Source organism: Phyllobates terribilis, unplaced genomic scaffold (assembly GCF_046119375.1).
Source record: "Phyllobates terribilis strain yellow unplaced genomic scaffold, ASM4611937v1 Scaffold_8__6_contigs__length_399053987, whole genome shotgun sequence".
Taxonomy (NCBI): domain Eukaryota; kingdom Metazoa; phylum Chordata; class Amphibia; order Anura; family Dendrobatidae; genus Phyllobates; species Phyllobates terribilis.
Genome location: NW_027362768.1, coordinates 378615243 through 378634912, shown reverse-complemented (window position 1 = coordinate 378634912; position 19670 = coordinate 378615243).

Here is a 19670-nt window from a genome sequence, read left to right as displayed (position 1 = left end):
CAATGGAAGAGTTCCGAAGCATTTTTAAACTTCAGCAGAATTCCGAGAACAATGGAAGAGTTCCGAAGCATGTTTAAACTTCAGCAGAATTCCGAGAACAATGGAAGAGCTCTAAAGCATGTTTAAACAATAGCAGAATTCCGAGAATAATGGAAGAGTTCCGAAGAATTTTTAAACTTCAGCAGAATTCCGAGAACAATGGAAAAGTTCCGAAGCATTTTTAAACTTCATCAGAATTCCGAGAACAATGGAAGAGTTCCGAAGCATTTTTAAACTTCAGAACAAATACGGGAACAATGCAAGAGTACCGAAGCATGTTTAAACTTCAGCAGAATTACGAGAACAATGGAAGAGTTCCGAAGCATTTTTAAAGTTCAGTAGAATTTCGAGAACAATGGAAGAGTTCTGAAGCATTTTTAAACTGCAGCAGAATTCCGAGAACTATGGAAGAGTTCCAAAGCATGTTTAAGCTTCAGCAGAATTCCGAGAACAATGGAAGAGTTCTGAAGCATTTTTAAACTTCAGCAGATTTCCGAGAACAAAGGAAGAGTTCCGAAGCATTTTTAAACTTCAGCAGAATTCCGAGAACAATGGAAGAGTTCCAAAGCATTTTTAAACTTCAGTAGAATTCCGAGAACAATGGAAGAGTTCCGAAGCATGTTTAAGCTTCAGCAGAATTCCGAGAACCACGGAAGAGTTCCGAAGCATGTTTAAACATCAGCAGAATTCCGAGAACAATGGAAGATTTCTGAAGCATGTTTAAACTTCAGCAGAAATCCGAGAACAATGGAAGAGTTACGAAGCATTTTTAAACTTCAGCAGAATTCCGAGAACTATGGAAGTGTTACAAAGCATGTTTAAACTTCAGCAGAATTCCGAGAACCACGGAAGAGTTCCGAAGCATGTTTAAACATCAGCAGAAATCCGAGAACAATGGAAGATTTCAGAAGCATGTTTAAACTTCAGCAGAAATCCGAGAACGATAGAAGATTTCCGAAGCATGTTTAAACTTCAGCAGAATTCCGAGAACTATGGAATTGTACCGGAGCATTTTTAAACTTCAGCAGAATTCCGAGAACAATGGAAGAGTTCCGTAGCATTTTTAAACTTCAGCAGAATTGCGAGAACAATGGAAGTGTTCCGAAGCATTTTTAAACTTCAGCAGAATTCCGAGAACAATGGAAGAGTTCCGAAGCATGTTTAAACTTCAGCAGAATTCCGAAAACAATGGAAGAGTTTTGAAGCATGTTTAAACTTCAGCAGAATTCCGAGAACAATGGAAGAATTCCGAAGCATTTTTAAACTTCAGCATTATTCCGAGAACAAAGGAAGAGTTCCGAAGCATTTTTAACTTCAGCAGAATTCCGAGAACAAAGGAAGAGTTCCAAAGCATTTTTAAAATTCAGCAGAATTCCTAGAAAAATGGAAGTGTTCGGAAGCATTTTTAAACTTCAGCAGAATTCAGAGAACAATGGAAGAGTTCCGAAGCATGTTTAAACTTCAGCAGAATTCCGAGAACAATGGAAGAGTTCCGAAGCATGTTTAAACTTCAGCAGAATTCCGAGAACAATGGAAGAGCTCCGAAGCATGTTTAATCTATAGCAGAATTCCGAGAATAATGGAAGGTTTCCGAAGCATTTTTAAACTTCAGCAGAATTCCGAGAACAAAGGAAGAGTTCCAAAGCATTTTTAAAATTCAGCAGTATTCCTAGAACTATGGAAGTGTTCCGAAGCATTTTTAAACTTCAGCAGAATTCCGAAAACAATGGAAGAGTTCCGAAGCATATTTAAACTTCAGCAGAATTCCGAGAACAATGGAAGAGTTTCGAAGCATGTTTAAACTTCAGCAGAATTGCGAGAACAATGGAAGAATTCCAAATCATTTTTAAACTTCAGCAGAATTCCGAGAACAATGGAAGAGTTCCGAAGCATTTTAAACTTCAGCAGAATTCCGAGAACAATGGAAGAGTTCCGTAGCATTTTTAAACTTCAGCAGAGTTCAGAGAACAGTGGAAGAGTTTCGAAGCATTTTTAAACTTCAGCAGAATTCCGAGAACAATGGAAGAGTTCCGAAGCATTTTTAAACTTCAGCAGAATTCCGAGAACAATGGAAGAGTTCCGAAGCATGTTTAAACTTCAGCAGAATTCCGAGAACAATGGAAGAGTTCTGAAGCATTTTTAATCTTCAGCAGAATTCCGAGAACAATGGAAGCGTTCCAAAGCATGTTTAAACTTCAGCAGAAATCCGAGAACAATGGAAGAGTTCCGAAGCATTTTTAAACTTCAGCAGAATTCCGAGAAAAATGGAAGAGTTCCGAAGCATTTTTAAACTTCAGCAGAATTCCAAGAAAAATGGAAGAGTTCCGAAGCATGTTTAAACTTCAGCAGAATTCCGAGAACAATGGAAGAGTTCCGAAGCACGTTTAAACTTCAGCAGAATTCCGAGAACAATGGAAGAGTTCCGAAGCACGTTTAAACTTCAGCAGAATTCCGAGAACAATGGAAGAGTTCCGAAGCATTTTTAAACTTCAGCAGAATTCCGAGAACAATGGAAGAGTTCCGAAGCATTTTTAAACTTCAGCAGAATTCTGAGAACAATGGAAGAGTTCCGAAGCATTTTTAAGCTTCAGTAGAATTCCGAGAACAATGGAAGAGTTCCGAAGCATTTTTAAACTTCAGCAGATTTCCGAGAACAATGGAAGATTTTCGAAGTAATTTTAAACTTCAGCAGAATTCCGACAACAATGGAAGAGTTCCGAAGCATTTTTAAACTTCAGCAGAATTCCGAGAACAATGGAAGAGTTCCGAAGCATTTTTAAACTTCAGCAGAATTCCGAGAACAATGGAAGAGTTCCGAAGCATTTTTAAACTTCAGCAGAATTCCGAGAACAATGAAAGAGTTCCGAAGCATTTTTAAGCTTCAGCAGAATTCCGAGAACAATGGAAGAGTTCGGAAGCATTTTTAAACTTCAGCAGATTTCCGAGAACAATGGAAGATTTTCGAAGTAATTTTAAACTTCAGCAGAATTCCGAGAACGATGGAAGAGTTCCGAAGCATTTTTAAACTTCAGCAGAATTCCGAGAACAATGGAAGAGTTCCGAAGCATTTTTAAACTTCAGCAGAATTCTGAGAACAATGGAAGAGTTCCGAAGCATTTTTAAACTTCAGCAGAATTCCGAGAACAAAGGAAGAGTTCTGAAGCATTTTTAAACTTCAGCAGTATTCCGAGTACAATGGAAGAGTTCCAAAGCATATTTAAACTTCAGCAGAATTCCAAGAACAATGGAAGTGTTTCAAAGCATTTTTAAACTTCAGCAGAATTCCGAGAACAATGGAAGGGTTCCGAAAGCATTTTTAAACTTCAGCAGAATTCCGAGAACAATGGAAGAGGTCCGAAGTATGTTTAAACTTCAGCAGAATTCCAAGAACAATGGCAGAGTTCCAAACCATATTTAAACTTCAGCAGAATTCCGAGAACGATGGAAGAGTTCCGAAGCATTTTTAAACTTCAGCAGAATTCCAAGAACAATGGAAGAGTTCCAAAGCATTTTTAAACTTCAGTAGAATTCCGAGAACAATGGAAGAGTTCCGAAGCATGTTTAAACTTCAGCAGAATTTCGAGAACAATGGAAGAGTTCCGAAGCATGTTTAAACTTCAGAAGAATTCCGAGAACAATGGAAGAGTTCCGGAGCATGTTTAAACTTCAGCAGAATTACGAGAACAATGGAAGAGTTCCGAAGCATTTTTAAACTTCAGTAGAATTCCGAGAACAATGGAAGAGTTCTGAAGCATTTTTAAACTTCAGCAGAATTCCGAGAACAATGGAAGCATTCCAAAGCATGTTTAAACTTCAGCAGAATTCCGAGAACAATGGAAGAGTTCCGAAGCATTTTTAAACTTCAGCAGAATTCCGAGAACAATGGAAGAGTTCCGAAGCATGTTTAAACTTCAGCAGAATTCCGAGAACAATGGAAGAGCTCTGAAGCATGTTTAAACTATAGCAGAATTCCGAGAATAATGGAAGAGTTCCGAAGAATTTTTAAACTTCAGCAGAATTCGGAGAACAATGGAAGAGTTCCGAAGCATTTTTAAACTTCAGAACAAATATGAGAACAATGCAAGAGTACCGAAGCATGTCTAAACTTCAGCAGAATTACGAGAACAATGGAAGAGTTCCGAAGAATTTTTAAAGTTCAGTAGAATTCCGAGAACAAAGGAAGAGTTCCGAAGCATTTTTAAAATTTAGCAGAGTTCCTAGAACAATGGAAGTGTTCCGAAGCATTTTTAAACTTCAGCAGAATTCCGAAAACAATGGAAGAGTTCCGAAGCATGTTTAAACTTCAGCAGAATTCCGAGAACAATGGAAGAGTTTCGAAGCATGTTTAAACTTTAGCAGAATTCCGAGATTAATGGAAGAATTCCGAAGCATTTTTAAACTTCAGCAGAATTCCGAAAACAATGGAAGAGTTCCGAAGCATTTTTAAACTTCAGCAGAATTCCGAGAACAATGGAAGAGTTCCGTAGCATTTTTAAACTTCAGCAGAATTCAGAGAACAGTGGAAGAGTTCCGAAGCATTTTTAAACTTCAGCAGAATTCCGAGAACAATGGAAAAGTTCCGAAGAATTTTTAAACTTCAGCAGAATTCCGAGAACAATGGAAGAGTTCCGAAGCATGTTTAAACTTCAGCAGAATTCCGAAAACAAAGGAAGAGTTCCGAAGCATTTTTAAACTTCAGCAGAATTCCGAGAACAATGGAAGAGTTCCAAAGCATTTTTAAACTTCAGTAGAATTCCGAGAACAATGGAAGAGTTCCGAAGCATGTTTAAACTTCAGCAGAATTTCGAGAACAATGGAAGAGTTCCGAAGCATGTTTAAACTTCAGAAGAATTCCGAGAACAATGGAAGAGTTCCGAAGCATGTTTAAACTTCAGCAGAATTACGAGAACAATGGAAGAGTTCCGAAGCATTTTTAAACTTCAGTAGAATTCCGAGAACAATGGAAGAGTTCTGAAGCATTTTTAAACTTCAGCGGAATTCCGAGAACAATGGAAGCGTTCCAAAGCATGTTTAAACTTCAGCAGAATTCCGAGAACAATGGAAGAGTTCCGAAGCATTTTTAAACTTCAGCAGAATTCCGAGAACAATGGAAGAGTTCCGAAGCATGTTTAAACTTCAGCAGAATTCCGAGAACAATGAAAGAGCTCTGAAGCATGTTTAAACAATAGCAGAATTCCGAGAATAATGGAAGAGTTCCGAAGAATTTTTAAACTTCAGCAGAATTCCGAGAACAATGGAAAAGTTCCGAAGCATTTTTAAACTTCAGCAGAATTCCGAGAACAATGGAAGAGTTCCGAAGCATTTTTAAACTTCAGAAAAAATACGGGAACAATGCAAGAGTACCGAAGCATGTTTAAACTTCAGCAGAATTACGAGAACAATGGAAGAGTTCTGAAGCATTTTTAAAGTTCAGTAGAATTTCGAGAACAATGGAAGAGTTCTGAAGCATTTTTAAACTGCAGCATAATTCCGAGAACTATGGAAGAGTTCCAAAGCATGTTTAAGCTTCAGCAGAATTCCGAGAACAATGGAAGAGTTCTGAAGCATTTTTAAACTTCAGCAGATTTCAGAGAACAAAGGAAGAGTTCCGAAGCATTTTTAAACTTCAGCAGAATTCCGAGAACAATGGAAGAGTTCCAAAGCATTTTTAAACTTCAGTAGAATTCCGAGAACAATGGAAGAGTTCCGAAGCATGTTTAAGCTTCAGCAGAATTCTGAGAACCACGGAAGAGTTCCGAAGCATGTTTAAACATCAGCAGAATTCCGAGAACAATGGAAGATTTCTGAAGCATGTTTAAACTTCAGCAGAAATCCGAGAACAATGGAAGAGTTACGAAGCATGTTTAAACTTCAGCAGAATTCCGAGAACTATGGAAGTGTTACAAAGCATGTTTAAACTTCAGCAGAATTCCGAGAACCACGGAAGAGTTCCGAAGCATGTTTAAACATCAGCAGAAATCCGAGAACAATGGAAGATTTCAGAAGCATGTTTAAACTTCAGCAGAAATCCGAGAACGATAGAAGATTTCCGAAGCATGTTTAAACTTCAGCAGAATTCCGAGAACTATGGAATTGTACCGGAGCATTTTTAAACTTCAGCAGAATTCCGAGAACAATGGAAGAGTTCCGTAGCATTTTTAAACTTCAGCAGAATTGCGAGAACAATGGAAGTGTTCCGAAGCATTTTTAAACTTCAGCAGAATTCCGAGAACAATGGAAGAGTTCCGAAGCATGTTTAAACTTCAGCAGAATTCCGAAAACAATGGAAGAGTTTTGAAGCATGTTTAAACTTCAGCAGAATTCCGAGAACAATGGAAGAATTCCGAAGCATTTTTAAACTTCAGCATTATTCCGAGAACAAAGGAAGAGTTCCGAAGCATTTTTAACTTCAGCAGAATTCCGAGAACAAAGGAAGAGTTCCAAAGCATTTTTAAAATTCAGCAGAATTCCTAGAAAAATGGAAGTGTTCCGAAGCATTTTTAAACTTCAGCTGAATTCAGAGAACAATGGAAGAGTTCCGAAGCATGTTTAAACTTCAGCAGAATTCCGAGAACAATGGAAGAGTTCCGAAGCATGTTTAAACTTCAGCAGAATTCCGAGAACAATGGAAGAGCTCCGAATCATGTTTAATCTATAGCAGAATTCCGAGAATAATGGAAGGTTTCCGAAGCATTTTTAAACTTCAGCAGAATTCCGAGAACAAAGGAAGAGTTCCAAAGCATTTTTAAAATTCAGCAGTATTCCTAGAACTATGGAAGTGTTCCGAAGCATTTTTAAACTTCAGCAGAATTCCGAAAACAATGGAAGAGTTCCGAAGCATATTTAAACTTCAGCAGAATTCCGAGAACAATGGAAGAGTTTCGAAGCATGTTTAAACTTCAGCAGAATTCCGAGAATAATGGAAGAATTCCAAATCATTTTTAAACTTCAGCAGAATTCCGAGAACAATGGAAGAGTTCCGAAGCATTTTAAACTTCAGCAGAATTCCGAGAACAATGGAAGAGTTCCGTAGCATTTTTAAACTTCAGCAGAGTTCAGAGAACAGTGGAAGAGTTTCGAAGCATTTTTAAACTTCAGCAGAATTCCGAGAACAATGGAAGAGTTCCGAAGCATTTTTAAACTTCAGCAGAATTCCGAGAACAATGGAAGAGTTCCGAAGCATGTTTAAACTTCAGCAGAATTCCGAGAACAATGGAAGAGTTCTGAAGCATTTTTAATCTTCAGCAGAATTCCGAGAACAATGGAAGCGTTCCAAAGCATGTTTAAACTTCAGCAGAAATCCGAGAACAATGGAAGAGTTCCGAAGCATTTTTAAACTTCAGCAGAATTCCGAGAAAAATGGAAGAGTTCCGAAGCATTTTTAAACTTCAGCAGAATTCCAAGAAAAATGGAAGAGTTCCGAAGCATGTTTAATCTTCAGCAGAATTCCGAGAACAATGGAAGAGTTCCGAAGCACGTTTAAACTTCAGCAGAATTCCGAGAACAATGGAAGAGTTCCGAAGCATTTTTAAACTTCAGCAGAATTCTGAGAACAATGGAAGAGTTCCGAAGCATTTTTAAGCTTCAGCAGAATTCCGAGAACAATGGAAGAGTTCCGAAGCATTTTTAAACTTCAGCAGATTTCCGAAAACAATGGAAGATTTTCGAAGTAATTTTAAACTTCAGCAGAATTCCGAGAACAATGGAAGAGTTCCGAAGCATTTTTAAACTTCAGCAGAATTCCGAGAACAATGGAAGAGTTCCAAAGCATTTTTAAACTTCAGCAGAATTCCAAGAAAAATGGAAGAGTTCCGAAGCATGTTTAATCTTCAGCAGAATTCCGAGAACAATGGAAGAGTTCCGAAGCACGTTTAAACTTCAGCAGAATTCCGAGAACAATGGAAGAGTTCCGAAGCATTTTTAAACTTCAGCAGAATTCTGAGAACAATGGAAGAGTTCCGAAGCATTTTTAAGCTTCAGCAGAATTCCGAGAACAATGGAAGAGTTCCGAAGCATTTTTAAACTTCAGCAGATTTCCAAAAACAATGGAAGATTTTCGAAGTAATTTTAAACTTCAGCAGAATTCCGAGAACAATGGAAGAGTTCCGAAGCATTTTTAAACTTCAGCAGAATTCCGAGAACAATGGAAGAGTTCCGAAGCATTTTTAAACTTCAGCAGAATTCCGAGAACAATGGAAGAGTTCTGAAGCATTTTTAAACTTCAGCAGAATTCCGAGAACAATGGAAGAGTTCCGAAGCATTTTTAAACTTCAGCAGTATTCCGAGTACAATGGAAGAGTTCCAAAGCATGTTGAAACTTCAGCAGAATTCCAACAACAATGGAAGTGTTTCAAAGCATGTTTAAACTTCAGCAGAATTCCGAGAACAATGGATGAGTTCCGAAGAATGTTTAAACTTCAGCAGAATTCCGAGAACAATGGAAGAGTTCCAAAGCATATTTAAACTTCAGCAGAATTCCGAGAACAAAGGAAGAGTTCCGAAGCATTTTTAAACTTCAGCAGAATTCCGAGAACAATGGAAGAGTTCCGAAGCATTTTTACACTTCAGCAGAATTCCGAGAACAATGGAAGAGTTCTGAAGCATTTTTAAACTTCAGCAGAATTCCGAGAACAATGGAAGAGTTCCGAAGCATTTTTAAGCTTCAGCAGAATTCCGAGAACAATGGAAGAGTTCCGAAGCATTTTTAAACTTCAGCAGATTTCCGAGAACAATGGAAGATTTTCGAAGTAATTTTAAACTTCAGCAGAATTCCGAGAACGATGGAAGAGTTCCGAAGCATTTCTAAACTTCAGCAGAATTCCGAGAACAATGGAAGAGTTCCGAAGCATTTTTAAACTTCAGCAGAATTCTGAGAACAATGGAAGAGTTCCGAAGCATTTTTAAACTTCAGCAGAATTCCGAGAACAAAGGAAGAGTTCTGAAGCATTTTTAAACTTCAGCAGTATTCCGAGTACAATGGAAGAGTTCCAAAGCATATTTAAACTTCAGCAGAATTCCAAGAACAATGGAAGTGTTTCAAAGCATTTTTAAACTTCAGCAGAATTCCGAGAACAATGGAAGGGTTCCGAAAGCATTTTTAAACTTCAGCAGAATTCCGAGAACAATGGAAGAGGTCCGAAGTATGTTTAAACTTCAGCAGAATTCCAAGAACAATGGCAGAGTTCCAAACCATATTTAAACTTCAGCAGAATTCCGAGAACGATGGAAGAGTTCCGAAGCATTTTTAAACTTCAGCAGAATTCCGAGAACAATGGAAGAGTTCCGAAGGATTTTTAAACTTCAGCAGAATTCCGAGAACAATGGAAGAGTTTCGAAGCATTTTTAAGCTTCAGAAGAATTCCGAGAACAATGGCAGAGTTTCGAAGCATTTTTAAACTTCAGCAGATTTCCGAGAACAATGGAAGATTTTCGAAGTAATTTTAAACTTCAGCAGAATTTCGAGAACAATGGAAGAGTTCCGAAGCATTTTTAAACTTCAGCAGAATTCCGAGAACAATGGAAGAGTTCCGAAGCATTTTTAAACTTCAGCAGATTTCCGAGAACAATGGAAGATTTTCAGAGCAATTTTAAACTTCAGAAGAATTTCGAGAACAATGGAAGAGTTCCGAAGCATGTTTAAACTTCAGCAGAATTCCGAGAACAATGGAAGAGGTCCAAAGCATATTTAAGCTTCAGCAGAATTCTGAGAACAATGGAAGAGTTCCGAAGCATTTTTAAACTTCAGCAGAATTCCGAGAACAATGGAAGAGTTTCGAAGCATTTTTAAGCTTCAGAAGAATTCCGAGAACAATGGCAGAGTTTCGAAGCATTTTTAAACTTCAGCAGATTTCCGAGAACAATGGAAGATTTTCGAAGTAATTTTAAACTTCAGCAGAATTTCGAGAACAATGGAAGAGTTCCGAAGCATTTTTAAACTTCAGCAGAATTCCGAGAACAATGGAAGAGTTCCGAAGCATTTTTAAACTTCAGCAGATTTCCGAGAACAATGGAAGATTTTCAGAGCAATTTTAAACTTCAGAAGAATTTCGAGAACAATGGAAGAGTTCCGAAGCATGTTTAAACTTCAGCAGAATTCCGAGAACAATGGAAGAGGTCCAAAGCATATTTAAGCTTCAGCAGAATTCTGAGAACAATGGAAGAGTTCCGAAGCATTTTTAAACTTCAGCAGAATTCCGAGAACAATGGAAGAGTTCCGAAGCATTTTTATACTTCAGCAGAATTCCGAGAACAATGGAAGAATTCTGAAGCATTTTTAAACTTCAGCAGAATTCCAAGAACAATGGAAGTGTTTCAAAGCATTTTTAAACTTCAGCAGAATTCCGAGAACAATGGAAGGGTTCCGAAGCATTTTTAATCTTCAGCAGAATTCCGAGAACAATGGAAGAGTTCCGAAGCATGTTTAAACTTCAGCAGAATTCCGAGAACAATGGAAGAGTTCCGAAGCATGTTTAAACTTCAGCAGAATTCCGAGAACAATGGAAGAGTTCCGAAGCATGCTTAAACTTCAGCAGAATTCCGAGAACAATGGATGAGTTCCGAAGCATGTTTAAACTTCAGTAGAATTCCGAGAACAATGGAAGAGTTCCGAAGCATTTTTAAACTTCAGCAGAATTCCGAGAACAATGGAAGAATTCCGAAGCATGTTTAAACTTCAGCAGAATTCCGAGAACAATGGAAGAGCTCCGAAGCATTTTTAAACTTCAGCAGATTTCCGAGAACAATGGAAGTGTTCTGAAGCAATTTAAACTTCAGAAGAATTCCGAGAACAATGGAAGAGTTCCGAAGCATTTTTAAGCTTCAGCAGAATTCCGAGAACAATGGAAGAGTTCCGAAGCATTTTTAAACTTCAGCAGGTTTCCGAGAACAATGGAAGATTTTCGAAGTAATTTTAAACTTCAGCAGAATTCCGAGAACAATGGAAGAGTTCCGAAGCATTTTTAAACTTCAGCAGAATTCCGCGAACAATGGAAGAGTTCCGAAGGATTTTTAAACTTCAGCAGAATTCCGAGAACAATGGAAGAGTTCCGAAGCATTTTTAAACTTCAGCAGAATTCTGAGAACAATGGAAGAGTTCCGAAGCATTTTTAAACTTCAGCAGTATTCCGAGTACAATGGAAGAGTTCCAAAGCATGTTGAAACTTCAGCAGAATTCCAAGAACAATGGAAGTGTTTCAAAGCATGTTTAAACTTCAGCAGAATTCCGAGAACAATGGATGAGTTCCGAAGCATGTTTAAACTTCAGCAGAATTCCGAGAACAATGGAAGAGTTCCAAAGCATATTTAAACTTCAGCAGAATTCCGAGAACAAAGGAAGAGTTCCGAAGCATTTTTAAACTTCAGCAGAATTCCGAGAACAAGAAAAGAGTTCCGAAGCATTTTTACACTTCAGCAGAATTCCGAGAACAATGGAAGAGTTCTGAAGCATTTTTAAACTTCAGCAGAATTCCGAGAACAATGGAAGAGTTCCGAAGCATTTTGAAGCTTCAGCAGAATTCCGAGAACAATGGAAGAGTTCCGAAGCATTTTTAAACTTCAGCAGATTTCCGAGAACAATGGAAGATTTTCGAAGTAATTTTAAACTTCAGCAGAATTCCGAGAACAATGGAAGAGTTCCGAAGCATTTTTAAACTTCAGCAGAATTCCGAGAACAATGGAAGAGTTCCGAAGCATTTTTAAACTTCAGCAGAATTCTGAGTACAATGGAAGAGTTCCGAAGCATTTTTAAACTTCAGCAGAATTCCGAGAACAAAGGAAGAGTTCTGAAGCATTTTTAAACTTCAGCAGTATTCCGAGTACAATGGAAGAGTTCCGAAGCATGTTTAAACTTCAGCAGAATTCCAAGAACAATGGAAGTGTTTCAAAGCATTTTTAAACTTCAGCAGAATTCCGAGAACAATGGAAGGGTTCCGAAGCATTTTTAAACTTCAGCAAAATTCCGAGAACAATGGAAGAGTTCCGAAGCATGTTTAAACTTCAGCAGAATTCCGAGAACAATGGAAGAGTTCCAAACCATATTTAAACTTCAGCAGAATTCCGATAACGATGGAAGAGTTCCGAAGCATTTTTAAACTTCAGCAGAATTCCGAGAACAATGGAAGAGTTCCGAAGCATTTTTAAACTTCAGCAGAATTTCGAGAACAATGGAAGAGTTCCGAAGCATTTTTAAGCTTCAGAAGAATTCCGAGAACAATGGAAGAGTTTTGAAGCATTTTTAAACTTCAGCAGATTTCCGAGAACAATGGAAGATTTTCGAAGTAATTTTAAACTTCAGCAGAATTTCGAGAACAATGGAAGAGTTCCGAAGCATTTTTAAACTTCAGCAGAATTCCGAGAATAATGGAAGAGTTCTGAAGCATGTTTAAACTTCAGCAGAATTCCGAGAACAATGGAAGAGTTCCGAAGCATGTTTAAACTTCAGCAGAATTCCGAGAACAATGGATGAGTTCCTGTTATGTTCTGCTACCAGAACTAAGGAAAGAGAGGAGATCTGTCCCTACGATAGAAATCAGCTTTATCCCTACGATGTAACAGGGGACCTGATCCTGCGATCAGACCTGCTAAAGTCCTAAGCTAGTCTGTACGGAGACCTAAAGATGTGGGGAAGGAATCCCTACAAGTACTAAGGACTGGGAGGAAAATGGGACACCTCCTAACAGAAATAGTAGCAGACAGACAAACAAACAAAATATATAGAACACTGAGGTCCGTAGACCAAGCAAACTAACAGAGTTAGATACAGAGCACAGGCTAGCTAGAAAGTAGTTATACAATGAAGTCCAGCAAAGCCAGAAGGGCGGAGCAGGATTAAATAGGCCAACAAGGTCATGTGACCAGCAAAGGAAAAAACCTAAGAGCAAGGTTCTAACAGTACCCCCCCTTCTAAGAGGATCCTCCGGATCCCCTAGGACCAGGCTTATCAGGAAATCTCCTGTGAAACGCTCTGATAAGTCTGGACGCGGAAACATCATCTGACCTCACCCAAGAGTTATCCTCGGGTCCGAAACCTTTCCAGGCCACAAGATACTGCAAACTACCTCTATACCGTCTAGAGTTAAGGATGCGAGAAATTTCATATTCCCCGTCCTCCACCACCGGAGGAACAGAGGCAGAGGCGTCACCATCCGACACAACAGCTTTTTTTAACAGAGAGACATGAAATACCGGATTAATTCTCCAGGAGGTAGGAACCTCCAACCTAACAGCAGATTGGTTGACAACCTGAAGCACCTTAAAGGGCCCTACAAACTTGGGACCCAATTTCTTAGAAGGAATCCTCAACCGCAGATTCCTAGAGGACAACCAAACCATGTCACCAACAGCGAACAAAACCTCCTGTCGTTTCCTATCAAAGTAGTCTTCCATTCGTCACCCTCCTTCATGCGCAACAGATTGTATGCCCCCTTAAGGTCAATTTTAGAGAACCACTTGGCCCCCATTAACTGGTTAAACAGATCAGGAATCAATGGCAGTGGGTAAGGATTGCGTACAGTAATTTTGTTAATCTCACAAAAATCCAGACAAGGACGTAAACCGCCGTCCTTTTTTTTTCACAAAAAAAAATCCAACCGCCACAGGAGACTTAGAGGGCCTAATGTGACCGGCGGCCAAACTTGTCTGTATGTATTCCTCCAAAGCTTTCCTCTCAGGAATAGTAAGGTTAAATAAACGACTTTTAGGAAGAGTCGCTCCAGGGACAAATTCAATAGAACTATCATAGTCTCTATGGGGAGGCAAAACCTGCGATTCCTTCTCAGAAAAAACTCTCCAAAAATCCTGAATAGGAACAGGCAATTCTCCCCTATCCAAAGCTGCAATACGCCCGTTACAACACTTGTCATAACATTTATGGCTCCAGGATTTAATTTCACTGGTAGACCAATCCAGTACAGGATTGTGAAATTTTAACCAGGGCAATCCCAATATTACTGGAGAAGGCAAGTTATTCAAAACTACCAAATCCAATTTCTCATGGTGAACACCATTAATAGTGAGAGGAAATTCACAGACCTTGAGAGTAATATTCTTCAAAGGAGAACCATCCACAGAAACCACAGCAATGGGGGATGATAAAGGTTCGGGTTTTAAATTGAGTCTTTCCAAGAATCCCCCATCAATTACATTCAGAGTAGAGCCACAATCAACAAACACCCGAAATTCCATTAATTTTTCCTGAGCAATCGTGGAAGCAGCTAAAAATACACCCTTGGAATTTAAACAGGCAATACGGGCATGACTGACCATTTTTTTTTCTTTCTTCATACGAAGCTCACAGCCTTTAATCAAATGACCAGAATTTCCGCAATAGAAACACAAGCCTTCAAAAAATCTGCGATCTTTTTCTTGAGAGCGAGGTGCCACCGATCCAATCTCCATCGGTTCACCACTGTTAGTACACACATTCTCATAACCAGAAACTGACATAGCAGAGGATTTGCTCTCATTAACCCTTGCACGCAGTCTCCTATCCACCCGTATAGCTAATTGCATAGCCTGTTGCAAATCTTCAGGTGTAGGATAAGCAATTAGCAGGTCTTTAACCCTTTCATTGAGCCCAGCAAGAAATAGACTTTTCAGAGCAGAATCGTTCCACCCTGTTTGAGTAGACCAACAACGGAAATGAGTACAATATTTTTCCACATTACCTGATCCCTGTTTCAAACGTCTCAACTCAGTCTCAGCTGATGCGACACGGTCAGGATCATCATATAATAGCCCCAAAGCAGAAAAAAAACTATCCACTGATCTGAAGCATGTATCACTAGGTTGCAAAGAAAAGGCCCACTCCTGAGGCTCTTTGCGCAAAAGTGACATTATGAACCCTATGCACTGGGATTCATCCCCAGAGGACTTGGGTCTCAAACGAAAATACAATAAGCAAGCATTTTTAAATGAAAAAAATTCTCGGTGTTCACCAAAAAATAAATCCGGCAAACATACCTTAGGCTCCAAGAAATGTGCTCCAGGACAGTTAATCACGTGCTGACGGAGCTCGGCCACCTCCAGAGAGAGTCCCTGCAGGCGATGAGCCAAATCCTGAACCGACACCATGATGGAACAGAAAAATCTTTCCTTAGAGAATTTGCAGGCTGGACTTACTGTTATGTTCTGCTACCAGAGCTAAGGAAAGAGAGGAGATCTGTCCCTACGATAGAACTCAGCTTTATCCCTACGATGTAACAGGGGACCTGATCCTGCGATCAGACCTGCTAAAGTCCTAAGCTAGTCTGTACGGAGACCTAAAGATGTGGGGAAGGAATCCCTACAAGTACTAAGGACTGGGAGGAAAATGGGACACCTCCTAACAGAAATAGTAGCAGACAGACAAACAAACAAAATATATAGAACACTGAGGTCCGTAGACCAAGCAAACTAACAGAGTTAGATACAGAGCACAGGCTAGCTAGAAAGTAGTTATACAATGAAGTCCAGCAAAGCCAGAAGGGCGGAGCAGGATTAAATAGGCCAACAAGGTCATGTGACCAGCAAAGGAAAAAACCTAAGAGCAAGGTTCTAACAGTTCCGAAGCATGTTTAAACTTCAGCAGAATTCCGAGAACAATGGAAGAGTTCCAAAGCATATTTAAACTTCAGCAGAATTCCGAGAACAATGGAAGAGTTCCGAAGCATGTTTAAACTTCAGCAGAATTCCGAGAACAATGGATGAGTTCCTGTTATGTTCTGCTACCAGAACTAAGGAAAGAGAGGAGATCTGTCCCTACGATAGAACTCAGCTTTATCCCTACGATGTAACAGGGGACCTGATCCTGCGATCAGACCTGATAAAGTCCTAAGCTAGTCTGTACGGAGACCTAAAGATGTGGGGAAGGAATCCCTACAAGTACTAAGGACTGGGAGGAAAATGGGACACCTCCTAACAGAAATAGTAGCAGACAGACAAACAAACAAAATATATAGAACACTGAGGTCCGTAGACCAAGCAAACTAACAGAGTTAGATACAGAGCACAGGCTAGCTAGAAAGTAGTTATACAATGAAGTCCAGCAAAGCCAGAAGGGCGGAGCAGGATTAAATAGGCCAACAAGGTCATGTGACCAGCAAAGGAAAAAACCTAAGAGCAAGGTTCTAACAGTTCCGAAGCATGTTTAAACTTCAGCAGAATTCCGAGAACAATGGAAGAGTTCCAAAGCATATTTAAACTTCAGCAGAATTCCGAGAACAATGGAAGAGTTCCGAAGCATTTTTAAATTTCAGCAGAATTCCGAGAACAATGGAAGAGTTCCGAAGCATTTTTACACTTCAGCAGAATTCCGAGAACAATGGAAGAGTTCTGAAGCATTTTTAACACTAGAACTACTGATGGAGTCATTTTGACTCCTTTCGTTTTTTATTTCTCTTCTGTGACTACATTTTTCAGAATTCCGGCTTGAAACTCGGTGACTTTTCCTCAAATATGATGTGAAAAAAGATTTTGTGAGAATAAATAATTTTGGTGAAAAATTTGCGCGTTTTTTTCAAAATTTACCAAGAACTACTGAAGGGAGTCATTTTGAGTCCCTACTATATTTTGAGGTCCTTTTGTCACTAAATGTTGCTATAAAGTTTTGTGCATAATTTTTTCACTCTGTCTTATTTACCCTGATGTTCATATAGATGTAGTTCAATTTACATGTCAACTTTTCACATTTTCCTTGTGTTTTACCTGCTTGTATTACTGTGTAATGCTGAACAAACTCTATCTGATGAGGAGCTATATGCATTCATTGCGATATTCTATGCTCGTGTAATATCTGGCACGAACCGTCACTCGATTAGCAGTATTTGGTGTAATGACTGGGGAATACCGTTTTGCAAAGCGACAATGTCTAGGGACCGCTTTGTTGAAATTATGAGGTTTCTCAGATTTGATGAGAAATCTACTCGATCGGAGAGACTGCAAACGGACAAGTTTGCTCTATTTTCTACTGTGTGGGACAGGTTTATTGAAAATTGTATTGCGTGTTACAAACCTGGCCCATACATAATGGTGGATGAGCAACTTTTCCCAAGCAAAACTAGGTGTCCATTCACGCAGTACATGCCTTCCAAACCAGATAAATATGGCCACAAATATTGGCTAGCTGTTGATAAGAGGAGCAAATATCTGGCAAATGGCTTCCCTTATCTAGGCAAAGATGACACACGCCGTGCTGAGGACCGTTTAGCTGACCATGTGGTAATGAAGTTATTGGACCCGTTTTTGAAAAAAGGTCGCAATGTTACAACCGATAATTATTTTACTTCAGTAAAATTAGCTAAACAGCTAAAAAGCAAAGGAACAACCATCGTGGGAACACTGAACAAGATAAGATGAGAAGTGCCTAAAGAAATAAAATCCATGAAAGAGGAATTGTACAACACTAAAGTGTTTAGAAATGAAGACAATTTTACACTTACAGTATATCAAGGAAAGCCCAACAAAAATGTTGTCATTTTGAGTTCCGTCCATCCAGATGTTGTTGTTGCGTCTGATTCCGCTAAAAAAACTCCAGAAAAGGTAAAGTTTTACAATGAAACAAAATATGGAGTAGATGTAGTGGATCAGATGGCACGAAAATATACCACACGAACATGCACAAGGAGATGGCCTGTTCATGCATTTGAAAATGCCTTAGACTTTGCGGGTATAAATGCATGGATAATATTCAAGGAGATTACCCACCAAAAAATGTCACGCAAGGCATTTTTGCAAACGCTTGTGAGAGAGTTGAGTGGTCCTTATGTCACAGATAGGGAAAAGGGTTCCACGTCCCAAGTTTCTACATGCTCAGAAGTGATGGTTCAAACAAAATTTTGCCAGATCAAAGAAAAGTGCAAGAAAAATAGATCTGTCGGAAATTGTAAGACTTGTGGTAAGTCTTTGTGTGGGCAATGTACTGCCATAAATCAAAGGCAATGCCTAAAATGCGAAACACCAAATGTTTAGAAGGTGAATTCTGCGCCATATTTTCATTTTTATGCTCCTCCACCTACATTTTCTCTGCTTTTTGTTCTTCAGTTGTTGTTTATATGTGTGCACTTGAATAAAAAAAAATGTTTGAAAAACGTCTATTATAATTATTGTTATTTTCTGTAGAAAAATAAGAAAAGCAGAAAAAAAACAATCAAAAGCATTACTGTTGGATCTCACAATAATAATACATTACAAAAAATATAATTATTAATAAATAACCACAAATGAAACTCTAAAAATAAATGAAAACAAGCAAGGAGTCAAAATGACTCCTTTCAGTAGTTCTAGGCGGGGTCACGAGTCCAGTAGTCCTAGTGTTAAACTTCAGCAGAATTCAGAGAACAGTGGAAGAGTTCCGAAGCATTTTTAAACTTCAGCAGAATTCCGAGAACAATGGAAAAGTTCCGAAGAATTTTTAAACTTCAGCAGAATTCCGAGAACAATGGAAGAGTTCCGAAGCATGTTTAAACTTCAGCAGAATTCCGAGAACAATGGAAGAGTTTCGAAGCATGTTTAAACTTCAGCAGAATTCCGAAGCATTTTTAAACTTCAGCAGAATTCCGAAAACAATGGAAGAGTTCCAAAGCATTTTTAAACTTCAGCAAAATTCCGAGAACAATGGAAGAGTTCCGTAGCATTTTTAAACTTCAGCAGAATTCAGAGAACAGTGGAAGAGTTCCGAAGCATTTTTAAACTTCAGCAGAATTCCGAGAACAATGGAAAAGTTCCGAAGAATTTTTAAACTTCAGCAGAATTCCGAGAACAATGGAAGAGTTCCGAAGCATGTTTAAACTTCAGCAGAATTCCGAAAACAAAGGAAGAGTTCCGAAGCATTTTTAAACTTCAGCAGAATTCCGAGAACAATGGAAGAGTTCCAAAGCATTTTTAAACTTCAGTAGAATTCCGAGAACAATGGAAGAGTTCCGAAGCATGTTTAAACTTCAGCAGAATTTCGAGAACAATGGAAGAGTTCCGAAGCATGTTTAAACTTCAGAAGAATTCCGAGAACAATGGAAGAGTTCCGGAGCATGTTTAAACTTCAGCAGAATTACGAGAACAATGGAAGAGTTCCGAAGCATTTTTAAACTTCAGTAGAATTCCGAGAACAATGGAAGAGTTCTGAAGCATTTTTAAACTTCAGCAGAATTCCGAGAACAATGGAAGCATTCCAAAGCATGTTTAAACTTCAGCAGAATTCCGAGAACAATGGAAGAGTTCCAAAGCATTTTTAAACTTCAGCAGAATTCCGAGAACAATGGAAGAGTTCCGAAGCATGTTTAAACTTCAGCAGAATTCCGAGAACAATGGAAGAGCTCTGAAGCATGTTTAAACTATAGCAGAATTCCGAGAATAATGGAAGAGTTCCGAAGAATTTTTAAACTTCAGCAGAATTCCGAGAACAATGGAAAAGTTCCGAAGCATTTTTAAACTTCAGCAGAATTCCGAGAACAATGGAAGAGTTCCGAAGCATTTTTAAACTTCAGAACAAATATGAGAACAATGCAAGAGTACCGAAGCATGATTAAACTTCAGCAGAATTACGAGAACAATGGAAGAGTTCCGAAGCATTTTTAAAGTTCAGTAGAATTCCGAGAACAAAGGAAGAGTTCCGAAGCATTTTTAAAATTTAGCAGAGTTCCTAGAACAATGGAAGTGTTCCG